The sequence below is a fragment of the Echiichthys vipera genome, assembly GCF_963691815.1.
Source record: "Echiichthys vipera genome assembly, chromosome: 14".
Taxonomy (NCBI): Eukaryota; Metazoa; Chordata; class Actinopteri; order Perciformes; family Trachinidae; genus Echiichthys; species Echiichthys vipera.
The window spans coordinates 16,400,460-16,413,932 of NC_139839.1; the positions used below are offsets into that span (position 1 = coordinate 16,400,460).

The 13,473-nt window shown below is 40.4% G+C and overlaps 1 protein-coding gene across 1 annotated transcript in view; it reads right to left on the reverse strand.

Annotated features, from left to right (window-relative positions):
- zbtb20 (zinc finger and BTB domain containing 20) overlaps positions 1-3,911 on the reverse strand; it is a 32,424-nt gene extending 28,513 nt beyond the window's left edge. Inside the window, exon 1 of the mRNA XM_083927036.1 lies at positions 3,734-3,911. The gene's annotated coding sequence lies outside the window, so the exon portion shown is untranslated. The remainder of the gene's footprint in view (positions 1-3,733) is intronic.
- Between the last annotated feature and the right edge of the window lie 9,562 nt (positions 3,912-13,473).

Genomic DNA, 13,473 nt, shown 5'->3' on the forward strand with positions numbered 1-13,473 from the left:
CATTCCCAAAATGGCTGCCAAATATGTTCAACTGGGGTAGACAAAGTGCCAGGATGGACTCAAGTGCATATTTCCTTTTTACGCCTTTTGTTATACTACAGTAAACTACCCTACTTAGAATTCTGAACTACAATATTTTATTTTACCACCGGTGCCGAATGCAAGATTTCATATTATTCTATTATTATATTTCTAGTGAATGCAAAAATCTGCAACCAAATTTCAACCTTGTGAATTTGAATTATATATTTAAATACATTTTTACTTAACAACATACATGGCAAAATAAACAGTAGATTAAGGTGTATTCCACTCATGATCAATACTACATGCTCTCTCCAGCATCTCTCTTCCTTTCCACTTTCCAATAAACCACCAATGCCTAAAATCTTTTCTGTATTGAAACAACACAATAAACATATATTTGTACATTTTTAAGTAGGTTATGGGCCACAAGGAGGGAAAGACTGGTGAAGAAATAACCAGAAATGTGGCCAATGCGGAGGCTTCAGAGAGATGACTCTCTATCTTGCCTGTTTGGACAACCGTGCCTTTGCTGCGCTTAAAAAATTATTTGGAATACCGACCTGCCATCTGTGTGCATGTACAGTACAAGATGATTGATTTTTTTTTTTGTTATGTCTCTTCCAAAGAGGCACTCATTACAGTACAGCATGGTTTCCTTACACATTTTCACTCGTGTAAACCCAGATAATCCGGTGGGAGCAATGTGAGAAAGAGTGACTAAATCAGCTCGAAACATTTCAAAAAATGTAATGCTGCGGACGCATTATATGAGTTTGTTGGTCAATAATAAATGGCCAAACGTGAAGAAGAGGGTGTCAAGCCAAAGAGGACGAGTGAAGGATGGTGAAGCCAAAAGAAAAATTGGGATTGATTGCCCCCCCCACACACACACACCTTCCCCCCTCCCTCCCTCTGCCTTCATCTGAGCAGGTCTACAGTTTATCTGCTGGGTCTCCTTCATATAATAATGAGTTTCCTTGGTCTGCAGACATGCTCTTAAATATTCATTAGTCATGGGTGGGTTTTAGCCGTGACACAGAAAGCTGGCAAATGGCGATGGCTCAAACACTGTGAATATTAATGTACATGTGGAATATATACATATAAATACTCATTAGTGACTTAACTGAGATGAAACTGTGCACCTGATACTCTGGACTACAAACACTTCCAATGCACATTATGGCTGTCTCTCGTTCAGCAGCTACTGTACACCTCTGGGCTGATAAAACGAGAGTTTTTGACATCAAGCTGTGGTTATGAGAGCTCACTTAACACACAAGACAAGTACCCTCCAATTCATCAAACAATGTAAAAAAAAAAACAGGTTGTAAGTTTACGTGGAGTTTTTTTTTCAGATAAAGGGTATTCCATCCAGTGTAAGATGTGTGACAATATAATTTCTACTTGACTCACCCACACAGCAGTCTGTCAATCAATATGCTCCGATTCATAGGACAGATTCATAATCATGCTGGGAATCTTACATCAAAAGTGAAATGTTGGATTGTTTTCTACGCTGGGCTGCACGCTCAGCTCTCTGTGTTCTCCAAATGTGTCCATTCAGAAAACAAACGATCCAGTGCAGCCATCAATTACATAACCAAGCCTATAGGATTGCAGCCCATTTACGTTGTGGAAACATATTGTGAATGAAGGCGGGAAGAGGAAGTGATCACAACAAAAGTGTGAAGGGATGAACGCACAATCATGTCGTAAACACACAAACACATATAATGTATACACACACGCGCACACACACACACACACACACACACACACACACACACACACACACACACACACACACACACACACACACAAACACACACACACAGATGCACACACACAGATGCACAGCCACAGACCGGAGGTGGACGCAGCGCTGCGCTCTCATGCGTTCTCCCCGTGTCAAACCCGGGACCGGCCTTCTTGTGTGTGTGTGTGTGTGTGTGTGTGTGTGTGTGTGTGTGTGTGTGTGTGTGTGTGTGTGTGTGTGTATACTCGCGTCCTCTCAAGCAAACGCCTTCAGTGACCACACCGGAACCAACCTTTGACATGACTAATGTGCTGATGCACAGCTCTATACCTGCGCACAACTTCTGGGGGTCATATAGGCAGCCTGTGCCTTTTAATCAGACACAGAACGTGTTGTATTGTAGAAACCATCAGTGGCGCTTATAATAGACACAAGAACATGCTGTAATACTCTCTTTATCTGACAAAGCCAAGCGCTTTGGGACAACATCTGTTTGCCACACACACGTACGCGCGCTCACACGCACGCACGCTCGCTCTGCCCCTTTTGCAGACACACACACAAGCGCGTGCACGATCGCGCACGGATAAACGGAGCCCTAAAGAACAAGACATGTTGCTCGGGCTCAACTCCCCATAGCCCTTTTTTTGGCCAGCCATTACTCCAATTATTTATTTGTATTTATGATTTGCGCCAATGCTGCACGTATAGCCTCCACATGATTTAACTTCATGCAAGAGGTGAAGTGCCTCTATATGCTACTGCCATCTAATAAGCAAGAGCAGAGGAATCAGAAGTTGCCCATGAATATTTTGCAACAAAATGTCTCAAAAGGCACGCAGGAAAAGCGTCTCTTGCAACTTTAATTACACCAGAGCATGGCCTCATATCTAGGCCACCCTTTGCCAAAACATCCTCACATCGCAAACATTTTTCACAAACTGCAGGCTATGAATAAAAGCGGATTGCGACAATTAAAGAGATCATTCATTTTGGAGAAACATGGCACCAAAAAAAAAAAAAAAAAAAATCCAGACCCACTGGATCCAGTTGGGATTTACGTTTTACCTTCAGACACAATATTAGACAGCCTTCCCTCCACATAGCTCCCTGTAACCCCGTCTCATAAATGCCACGCCGGATTCACATTAATTCATAAAAAAAATGTAGGCTAGACATCTGTCTGAGTGTAAGCGCTGTACGAGCCGCTGTTATAATGTATTTCAAATATCGCAACCACCTTTTCTGACAAGTTCAACAAACTGAAATGTATTTTAGAGAAAGAATCATAGTGAGAGTTGATTGCGCTAAGGAAACCCGTTTCCTCGGATTCAAATAACTGACCTAAAAGCCAAATGCGCACGTCGGCTGCCACAGTTGTTACGGGCTCACAGTGTGTAAAATGTGAACACGCAGCCTGCGAGCATCGCTGAGGCTTTCGCTGATTGAGAGAAACAGACCTGTGAACAGTTTGTCCGGAGTATTGTTCTCGAGTGTCCCCTGTCCGGCTCAACGAGCAAATCCGAAAGTAAAGGGCTAAAGGTAAAGGGGGCACGTTGAGAATAATGACAGATGGGGAAACTTGCGTCATGCCAGGGCAGCGCGTTTTTGTAGTCGAATATAAATGGACAACAAAACCCCTGGCAGCCCAAACTGAGCCCTCCAACACGAGACACTCGTTTAATTTGGTACGCTGGCGTCACATTTATTGAATGTCTGCGATCTCTCTAAAGAATGAAGTTTCCGATAATGTAGGGCTTAATATTTGGTTGGTAAAGCCAGCAACAACTACATGGAAGTCAGTGGTTTTTCATGCACATCACCCTAAAGTCAACGGGCATGTTTTCCTCTCTCATATAGGAAACTCCTCTCATTTCTCCCCTGTGATAATAGCGTTATAGATATTGTAAAGACCCATCCCTTTTCCTACTTTTCTCAATTTCTTACCTGCACTTCGAAGCTCGTTCAAAAAGTGGCGACAGCGTTTCCACGGCTCCCCCTGTTTTCCCCCGACGAAGCGCGTATAGTTTTTTTTTTTAATATGTTCCTTTACTTTGTTTCATTTCTCACTTCCATCTTCTTTTCATCTCATCAATAAACACACGCTGCAGCCTACCTTCATAGAGCAGCTCGGTTCAAGTGTGCCCTCCCATTTTTTAACTATACATCGAGTACTTTGAGGGGTGGTGGAGGAGGAGGAGGAGGAAGGGGGAGGAAGGCAGGCAGGCACGCCTTTTCACTTAAAGCTGTTATTGGAAGAAGAGTGCACTGTCTTGGGTTGGATCAGACATCCGTCAACATCATTGTGCCCCAATCGCAGGGAGCACAGTGGGACGGTGAAACCGGCTCCATTATGGTTCTCTGGAAGTGGTGGGAGTTATAGTAGTAATAGTAGTTGTAGTAGTAGTGTTCCTCCTACTCAAAGTGTTTAAGTTTCCTCCTGTCTGAGCAGCAACACTGCATGATTTTTCATAAATGAAAGTAATGGTGCGTAACGAAACCTGTGAAGGATGAGGTTCAAATAAAGGTTCGCAGTGATGTTGCACCCCAGCGAATGTTCTCCCATAAACCCCCTCCGTTATTGTTTCATTTATGTCTTTTTCTGTATTTATTGCGCGAGCTCCAGCGCTTGCTTTGCAAAAAAAAAAGACCAGCGTTCACAATTGTGAATGAACTCAAATCTATTCCCCAGTCTGGATCAGAAGGACAGGGGAATTGTCAGTTATGTGTCCATCATGCGTCTGAACTTCGCATTGGACGCTGCCCCTGCCAGTCCAGTGAGCCAGCTGCGCCGGGGCCTCTCATTGGACCGCGGCGCCGTCAATCATTTCCGCCACTAACAAGCTAGATTGTCTGCGGTGTCTTCTACTTTCTACGCATTTCTATTTTCTCATTTATTTATTTTTTAACGTCCCGAGCTGACCTCGAGTTTGCGAGCAGGGGGAAAAATTCGTGCCGGTTCAGCCGGCCAATCAGATTTGGTAGAGCGATTGCTTTTTTCTCTTGTTGTTGTTGATTTTTTTTTGTCATTATCCAACGCCTTGAGATATATTGTGGTTGGCATAGAATAAAGCAGTAATGGGTCATGTGGGATCCCCCCCGCACCCACCGCCTTAATGCCCCCTCCCTGTCTAGACAGTGACAGGTGTGCGTGTGTGCGCACACGTTTGTCTGTAGTTCAGATCAGAATAATGAGCCACCCATGTCTAATAGATACTTTCGATATATTATTCATGTGTGTGATTGTAGTGCACGGGGTAGAGGTTCAGTGTGAGCAGCTCTGCATCTGGGAAGAAAAGCTTTTTACTGACAAAGAGGTCAACTAAGGTTACGCTCGACCGGTCTGATAAACCGCCCTGCCTCCTGAGCTGATCAGCGCGTAAAGGCTGTGAAAAAGTCTCTTTTTATAAAAGAAAAAAAAAAACTGCACTCTTGAACTTTGCTTTCACAGCCCTCCAGCTCTACAGGGGAGACAGAGGTGCCGCTTCAGACAATCGTCATCTCTCAAGCTGGGTAAGCTCCATACGGATATTGTTGTGTGAGCACCGTGGTGAGCACCCAGGGCACTCAGTTGACTGTGCGCGCCATCTGCAGGACTGCGATGTGGATTAATACCACGGGTTCAACGGAGGACACCCTTCCGTCACTGCTTTGACCTACATTAACCAGGAACACCGTAGGAACACCCCCGCCGGCCTTAATGGGCTGCTTTGCCATCCGACAATGAGGCACGTTTCAAAAACGCTTTTAATATTCAGAATGATGTCTATTTGGGGTTATAAACGGAACGTCCCGAAACGGTGGATCCGCGTGGCGCACGTCTTCCCGGAACACGGTTGAAGATATTCCGCTTGATTATCATGGCTCACCCGGCAGCACGTGCAGGAAGGATTCAACGCCGAGAACATTTTGTTTTAGTGGTGGTACTAAGTGCTTTTCATGTTTGACTGGGCTTGGCCTTTATGGCAGTGTATAGCGTTGTCACCATGAGAACAAAATCCAATCTAAATATGTTTGGATTATTCATGTTTGTTTTTATTGAACAAATACAAGCACATTGAATATTAACTGATCAGCCTAATGGCAGTTATTATGTGTTGTTATTTTAAAGAAACGTAGTCCAATAAAAATAAACATAAAATGCAAATTGTATTACAATTATACACCCATTTTCCCTAATTGTACCAAAACTCAGTGTTCACAGAATGGAATGTAAAAGAGTCATAACAGCCATAATAAGAACAGAAATAATAATACTGTGGAAACTCATGAAATCAAAAATAAATAAATTATAAGCTACTAAATATTGCTATTAGTTCATCTAAACTTTTAAGCTTCTCCGGTAGCTTCCACATCCCAGAGCCTCTATGACAAGAATAAATGAATAAATAATAATAATAATTGGGGGTAAAAAGTCACCTTTAGTTGCAAAGCCTTCCATGAGAATTATGATCACTCTTGAACTGTGACACAATTTCACATTTTCAAGGTAATAAAACAGTGTAAAATACATATTTTTAGTGTTTCCAGAATTTGTTAAATTAACAATAACTAACAAACAAATACAAAAATATTCTTTTAGAAATTAAAAACAAAAAGGCCTCAGCAGCACAATGGACTTATAGTGCAAGTATGAATCAGACCTGAATATATTGGCTTGAAACAAGAATCTTACCTATAAACCTGGTCGGCAGCCACAGTTTTTTTTTATATTTGGAGAAATTGCAATCCCTAAATGTTTTCCCTCAGCGACAGTCCAGTCAGTAAAACCAAATCATATGTTAAGTGTCTTGCCACTATTAAACAAGCTCTGGTTGTCAAATGTGACCATCACTCCTGAAAAAAATCCAAATTTATTTTCCACTGATAAGTAAAAAAATAGAGCAGATGAGATGAAAAGTTGCATCGTTAGCGAAACACATTTTTTGACAAAATTAAACTTGACCTTTTGCGACCCTAGAGAACGTTTTACATTTTTTGTGATTGTGATGATATTTTACAGGAAAACTGAATTCCTACTGCAACTTAAATATTCTTTAAGGTAAAAACAGGAACGCACTGTAAGTTTACATTGGCAGGTCAAGTCACGTCTTGCTCAAAATAAAATATAACCAACAGAGGGCAGCAATATGACTTGTCTTTTGAACAATTATCTATTCATCCTTTCATTCATGCATTCTGTTTCTATGCTGGGCCTGGCCCACTCAAATACTGCGCGTGTGTCTTAGATTTCCCTAATTTGAAAATTATCTCTGATGGTACGTAAGTTTCTAGAGTAATACGAAGTTAGATGGGGATGCTGGTTTTCACATTGGTTCACAAAAAAAGGTTTTACTCGGAATGGAAGTTTGCAAGCTACCATTTAGGGAAATTTATAACTTTCAACTTGGAAATAAATCACTGTAGCTTTTGTATTCACTAAAGTATGATTGCACACCTCGATTCAGAGGTATTGCTCTTGTGTATCTTGTTCTGTTTGAATATATTCCAATAAGGGCTATTTATTTTGCAGACCGTCTAGACAACTCATTACTGGCTGGATGGCAACTGACAACATGCAAACTGGATTAGGGCGAGAGGAATTGAGTTATACAAATAATTTACATTCAATTTGCAGTTCAATTAAAAAGGTCACTTTCGTCCAAAATGTAACTTTCTAAGCCTCCCTTGTTTTCAACCCACCTAGTACAAACCTGTTAATGTGTTCAAAGGAACATAACGTTTCTCAGGATTGCTCTAAGTAATTCTACTCATTGTTACTTAAATACTTAAATGTCCTGAAGCTGTTACACACTGAACAGTTTGCCTTTAAGAGATGCAGTCCAGAAAACAATGTTTGTCCAGGTTATGTTTCTGTTATATATAGATATTAGCAAGCATATTAGCAAGTGTTGTGAAATAAAAACACTGAATTAAAATGACCACAATGATATGTGTGTGCAGCAGATCACTGACGTGGTCTCATATTTGGTCACATGTTAAGATCTAATGCCACATTTCCACTGCATGGTACGGCACCACTTTACACAACTCTAGTTTTGGTTTTCCAATAGCAAAAGCTGGGGATAGTACCTGGAACTTTTTGTGGTACCACCTCAGTGGAGGTTCCAAGCAAGTTGAGCCAGTACCAGAAGGTGGAGTTTAAACACTCCAGACCACTGATTGGTCAGAGAATCATCTTAAATGCGACATGGGACATGGTAGTGTCTAGGTGGTAACCCAAGATTTGCCTCATTATGGTCAAGGTTAGGCATTGAAATCTAATGTTTGAGGTTAGTGTAGGTGGTCGGGAAGCGAGTCCCACCAGAGTTCTTGCGCGTTTTCGCAAATCTAGGGTTACCATCTAGACAAACCTAAATAACTACCACAAAAAAGACATTGTTGCAGATTAAAGCATTCAGCGAGTTTCACGTTGACGACGGCAGTCAGCTGAGAAAGACCTCATGCCAAAAAGTGAGATGAGTAAAGTCGAACCTCGCAGTGGTAATGAGATCTGAGATACACGTGTGGCAGCATGGCACACCCTCTCCATTCCTGTTAAACCGATCTATCAGCCACACCATGCCACATACTTCACAAACATGTTCCCACAGCATCACCACATAGCATCACTATTCTGTGTTATCTGGTGATTAAAAATAGAATGGTGGTAAACCAGATGGAGCCACAAGTCACCTGTGCATTCCAGTGAACCCATCCGCATATGAATCAACTGAGACACACCTTGATACTCACTGTTTGATAATTCTTAACTGGTATGAGGACTCAGAAGGATTTAGAAAGTTGTGTGCACGCATGTCATCATATTTGTATTGTTACTGCCGTCTGTTAGAAGGTGTTTTCATTTACACACTTTATAATTATATAGAGGGGTGTGTACAGGAACGTAAATTATGTTGAATGTTACGTACGTTGAGTTGGTCTGGGAGCCGGCTGGCAGCCTCAACAGGCCTATCGTTCTACTTCCACATACTTCACGCTTCACATATTTTCTGGTGTAAAGAAACAACAGCAAACACAACATTTGTCTTGTCTTTTGTAACGTTTTATGTCTGTGAGAGATTAAATGAATGGCCATTAAAATTAAAACAGCTCGCATTTTGCAACATTTTGTAATGCACAGTAAGTTTGCAATGCAGAGAGCTACTCGCCTCTCATCTTCAAAACTAGCTGCAGGCAGATAGTTGACAAGTACAGACAATAACATTGCTTTGTAAGCTATTCGTCTCTCTCTCTCTTTTTTGGTTATTTGGTCTTTGGTCTTAATTTGTCAATTATTGTGCCTAAAATAACTTGTGCAGTATGTCAGTGACAACATTAGTATTACATGTTTCATTGAAACTCACAAGAAATGATCACAGATGAGCCAGACGTGACAGAAAAGAGGCCTCTTCACATACTAACAAATGTGTTTTTGTTCCCTTTGGGTTGGGACTCCTCTCTGTTTCTACTACGGTGTTATCTGACTCCGCAGGAAACTGTAAAACTGTACTTATTTTTTCCAGGTCGTGTTACTGTGCATGCGTGAGGCGAGACAAATACTGTAGCTCTTGTGCTTTACAGAATAGCACCAACTGTTCCGTGGGCCATACACCATCTGAAGTTAAGGATTTTCAGATAAAGAAAAAAACAAGGAGAATCTGTAAAATCAGTTTCCTGTTTGTCAGGTCATCACTAGTTTGATTTACCTTCCCACTGAAGAGCTGCTTGAACTTCAACCTCATTTGTGTACTTAATAAATAAATAGTATTTAAGACATAACAGCATTGTAAAGCCTATTTTTGTATACTCATGTGTGAATGAAATAGCTGACCAAGGAACAGAACTTTAGTGCAAAAAGAACATACCGTGCAACGATCAGAATGTAACACGTCGACCAAATCAGTGATTCTCAACCTTTTTCATGTCAAGGACCCCCCAAAAAATGTATGTACGTTAGGTTAGATTTCGCTTCAGGGTTATCTGGTGGTTAAGACCAGGATTCTATAGTTGTTAGCTACAGTAGAGGAGTACAGTTGAAAATATGATCAGACTAGTCACTCTTGACTCTTGCATATACAGTATATACACACAATAGGCATTTGTATATGTTTTTGGGATGAAATACATACATTCGAAAATACATACATACGTTCATACATTCCCACGTGTATGTGAAACCATGGGTTATGTTATCCAGTTGATGTTAATCCCCTTGAACTATGTGCTTATGTAAAGTTTATAAAGTCTATGATTACAAAAACCAAACTGCTATTTTCAAATGATAATTCCTCAGGCTCAGAAAACATTTTCCGAGAAATCGAAGTGCTTGTTATTGTCAATTTAGACAACGTAATTGTGAATCATATAATCTTGAAAAGACGATAAATTCTCATACTGAATTATCGCCCAGCCCCAACTAAAAGTAAACATGATCAACATGTTTAAAATTGTACAGTGTATGTCTCATTTACATATATCTGATTCATATATCATCAGTATTGTTAATGGATGTCGGTGACATGTTGAGACTGAACCTACAGTTCAACTAAGCCGCAGTTTTGTACTTGTCCCTTTTAGAAAGACAATCAAGGTAACATAAATGAGTTATCACAATGCTGTCTTTTTGGGAACATGGTCCAAGTGGTATAAATGATTAATAGGCTTCTTCACTTGTCTTTCAGCTCGCAGGAGTCCTCTGTCTGTGCCAGCCTTGCAGCTGAGATATAAGAATAATGTGCCACCAGTCTCTACGAATTCTTCCTCAACTTTGGAGATTCACACTTCATCTCACGTGTTTGCCACAAGATACTGCATCAGAATAGTGATTAGACAGTGAATATTTTAACCCTTCTAGGATGTTGAAAGTGACTACTACCTGCTAATAAGAATTACACTTTTTCCCCCCAAGTCTACATTTGTTTTTTTCAAACTGGAAGCAATTTAATGTTCCATATACTCTTATTTACCTGAAACACACTGACATCATGTTTGGTGCTTTAAAAGGGGCTAATCATTGTGCTTAATCTGAATGAGTTGATAGATATTAACGTTATGTCATGCACATTTTAATGTTAACCAGTTGTTCCTGTGAATTGAAAGCCTGAAGTTCAAAAGTCATAACTGGATGAAGTTACGGTACATGCAAAGGATTTTCCACAGGAGACACTGTTTGAGTCACCGTCTTCACCCTTTCCATCAATATGTTAATCAAGTCAGTAAGTGGAACGCCATAAGCCCCCCTGACCATGCCCTCTAAGAGCTTTCATGGACGACCTGATGATGATTAGTGCTCCAGTACAGGGCTGCAGTTGGCTCCTCCGAAGGCCTTTGGAAGCTCATCAGCTGGACATGGCTGTTCTTCAAGTGAGTAAATTCCAGGTGTTGGCCGAAAAAGTGTCTGAGCAATTTTGCCTCTCCCTAGGAGGCACGGATATTCACCCTTCAATGACTGCTCCGTCAGAAGCTTGGCCAAGACCTTGAATTACCGTACAGGTGACTGGTTGGCGATCAGAGCCATGGCAGGAGGCGGCAGTCATGAGAGGGTATGGCACAGCAATTCAAAGACTGACTTTGACACCATCCCATTTATCCTGCTGTCAACCACTGGGGGCTTTACATTACATCTCTTTAAGAAGACGCTGCTTTCTATTTCTACACGTGGTCAGTCCTAACACAAAACTGGACATGCCTCCCAGATCAGTGTCTCTCAAATAGGGGGTACACTTTGGAGTACTGCATGGGATTTTTAAAAAATGTTTATGTACAAAATATTAGTCATGCATGACTCCTAGAATAATTATAGGATTATAAGTACAATAGAAAAATCAAAATGTAAATTTGGTTAAACCTCATATGATATTCAGAATTCCTACGTTATCTGCCGTAAACTGTGTCGCAAAGTGTCGCAACAAATGCAATCACAATTTTTGGTTGAAACATAGCAGTAGCAGGTGTGTTTGCAGTTGTTTAGTCAATCAAAACACTGATGGCGCTTCTTTATAAAGGCTTTTTTTTTACCCGAACTGTTTTTTCTTGGTTGAAAAAAAATAGTTCAAAGGGGGTACGGTTTTGAAAAACCTAAGCAGAACTAGAGTCTATAACACTAGGGCAGCTTTCACAACTGCTGTCTCTGTGTCAGTCAGACTCTAGTGTTGAAGCTGTAGCATACGTTCTTTTCCCTTTAAGGCAGTAAGTGCTTTGTTATATCTGCCCTCTTCCACCTCAGTTGTAACACTTCACACCCTGAGCATTGTCAGTCTTTGACAGTTGAATTCCCTGAAATGGCACCTATAGCCTGGGGCTGAGTAACATTGGTATGTGACGCCGTGCAGGTGTTGAACAAGCAAAGAGCAAACAGATGCTCTGCAGTGAAAAAACACAATACTGTTAAAAAGGAGGTCTATTCTGCAGCAAATGTTCAGTTTCACTGTCTTTTCTCTCTCACTGAATTTATTTCAATTGTTTTCAACTTTTTATGAGTTCCAGACACTGCAGCCACAAGACTCGCTTTCATAAGCACAACTCTGTTCACTGCTGGCAGCACCCACCAGCAGGAAATGCTGTACACACCCCAAAACCTCCCAAACATTGCTGAACAACTCCAAGTAGAAGTTTTTTTAGGACTTTACACACAGAGTCACACACTGACAATGCACAGCATACATTTTGACTTGTCACAGTAGGAAAAATACATGTGTTACTAACAAGATTAACAATGGATCTGTTCTATTCAAGTGTCCCTGTAAGACATGGCAGTGTGACTGTGTGATCCTGCACACACGATACCCGGCCCTTGAAAATGAAGCAGCTACATGGAATTCAGCCATCTCTCATTAATTATTTACACCTGTGCTTTTCCTGCTGTAACATATCAAAATGTCTTCCGTGACATTCTGATTTACCATGATGTGATGACACAGTCACATGTCTATATAGTAGTGGCGTCTTGTCAACATGAGCAATAGCTAAAGTTTGGAATGAAAAATTATTTGACAATTCAATAGTTTTACAATATGTAAAAAAAATAGGTAGAGTTCTTGTAGTTCAGTCTTTTACCAGAAGATGGCGGTCAACTCCATATAATAAGACACCAGTCTTTGTTTTTCAATCAACGCAGTACAAAAATACAGTAGGTAACATCTTAATTCATTTGAGTTTTTTTGATTGAAAAGTTTAATAACGAAGAATATATTTTATAACTACAAAACACCTAAACTACATATTATTTTGAGAAATGTAATCACAGATTTTACTTGAATTACTTATAAAGAATGAATTTGCTACTTATCTGAATAATGAAAACACTGATTATATTCAATCAAGCAGCTTAAGACTGAAAATGTGTATACAACAATTCAATCAGATTTCAGATTTGTTTGAACATTATACAACTTCTAAAGCCTCTTAAATAATGTAAATACCTGAACTCATTGCCATAAGTAAAAGAAAACATGTTTGTTATTCATGATTATATTGAGCTTTGATTAAACATTTTAAAATGAAATCAAAACCAATATTTTGCACGATACATGAAAGCAATGTGGTGAAATGATGTGATTATTGTTACATTTTACGGTTCAACAGTTTTTTTTATTTCTTTAATACACACCATCCTACAGCAAATGTTAGGATTTACAACTCTTTGGCCAAGTGGGGAGAGTAACATTTTATCTCCGGCTGAGAGGAAAAGAAAGGCACACTGCCAC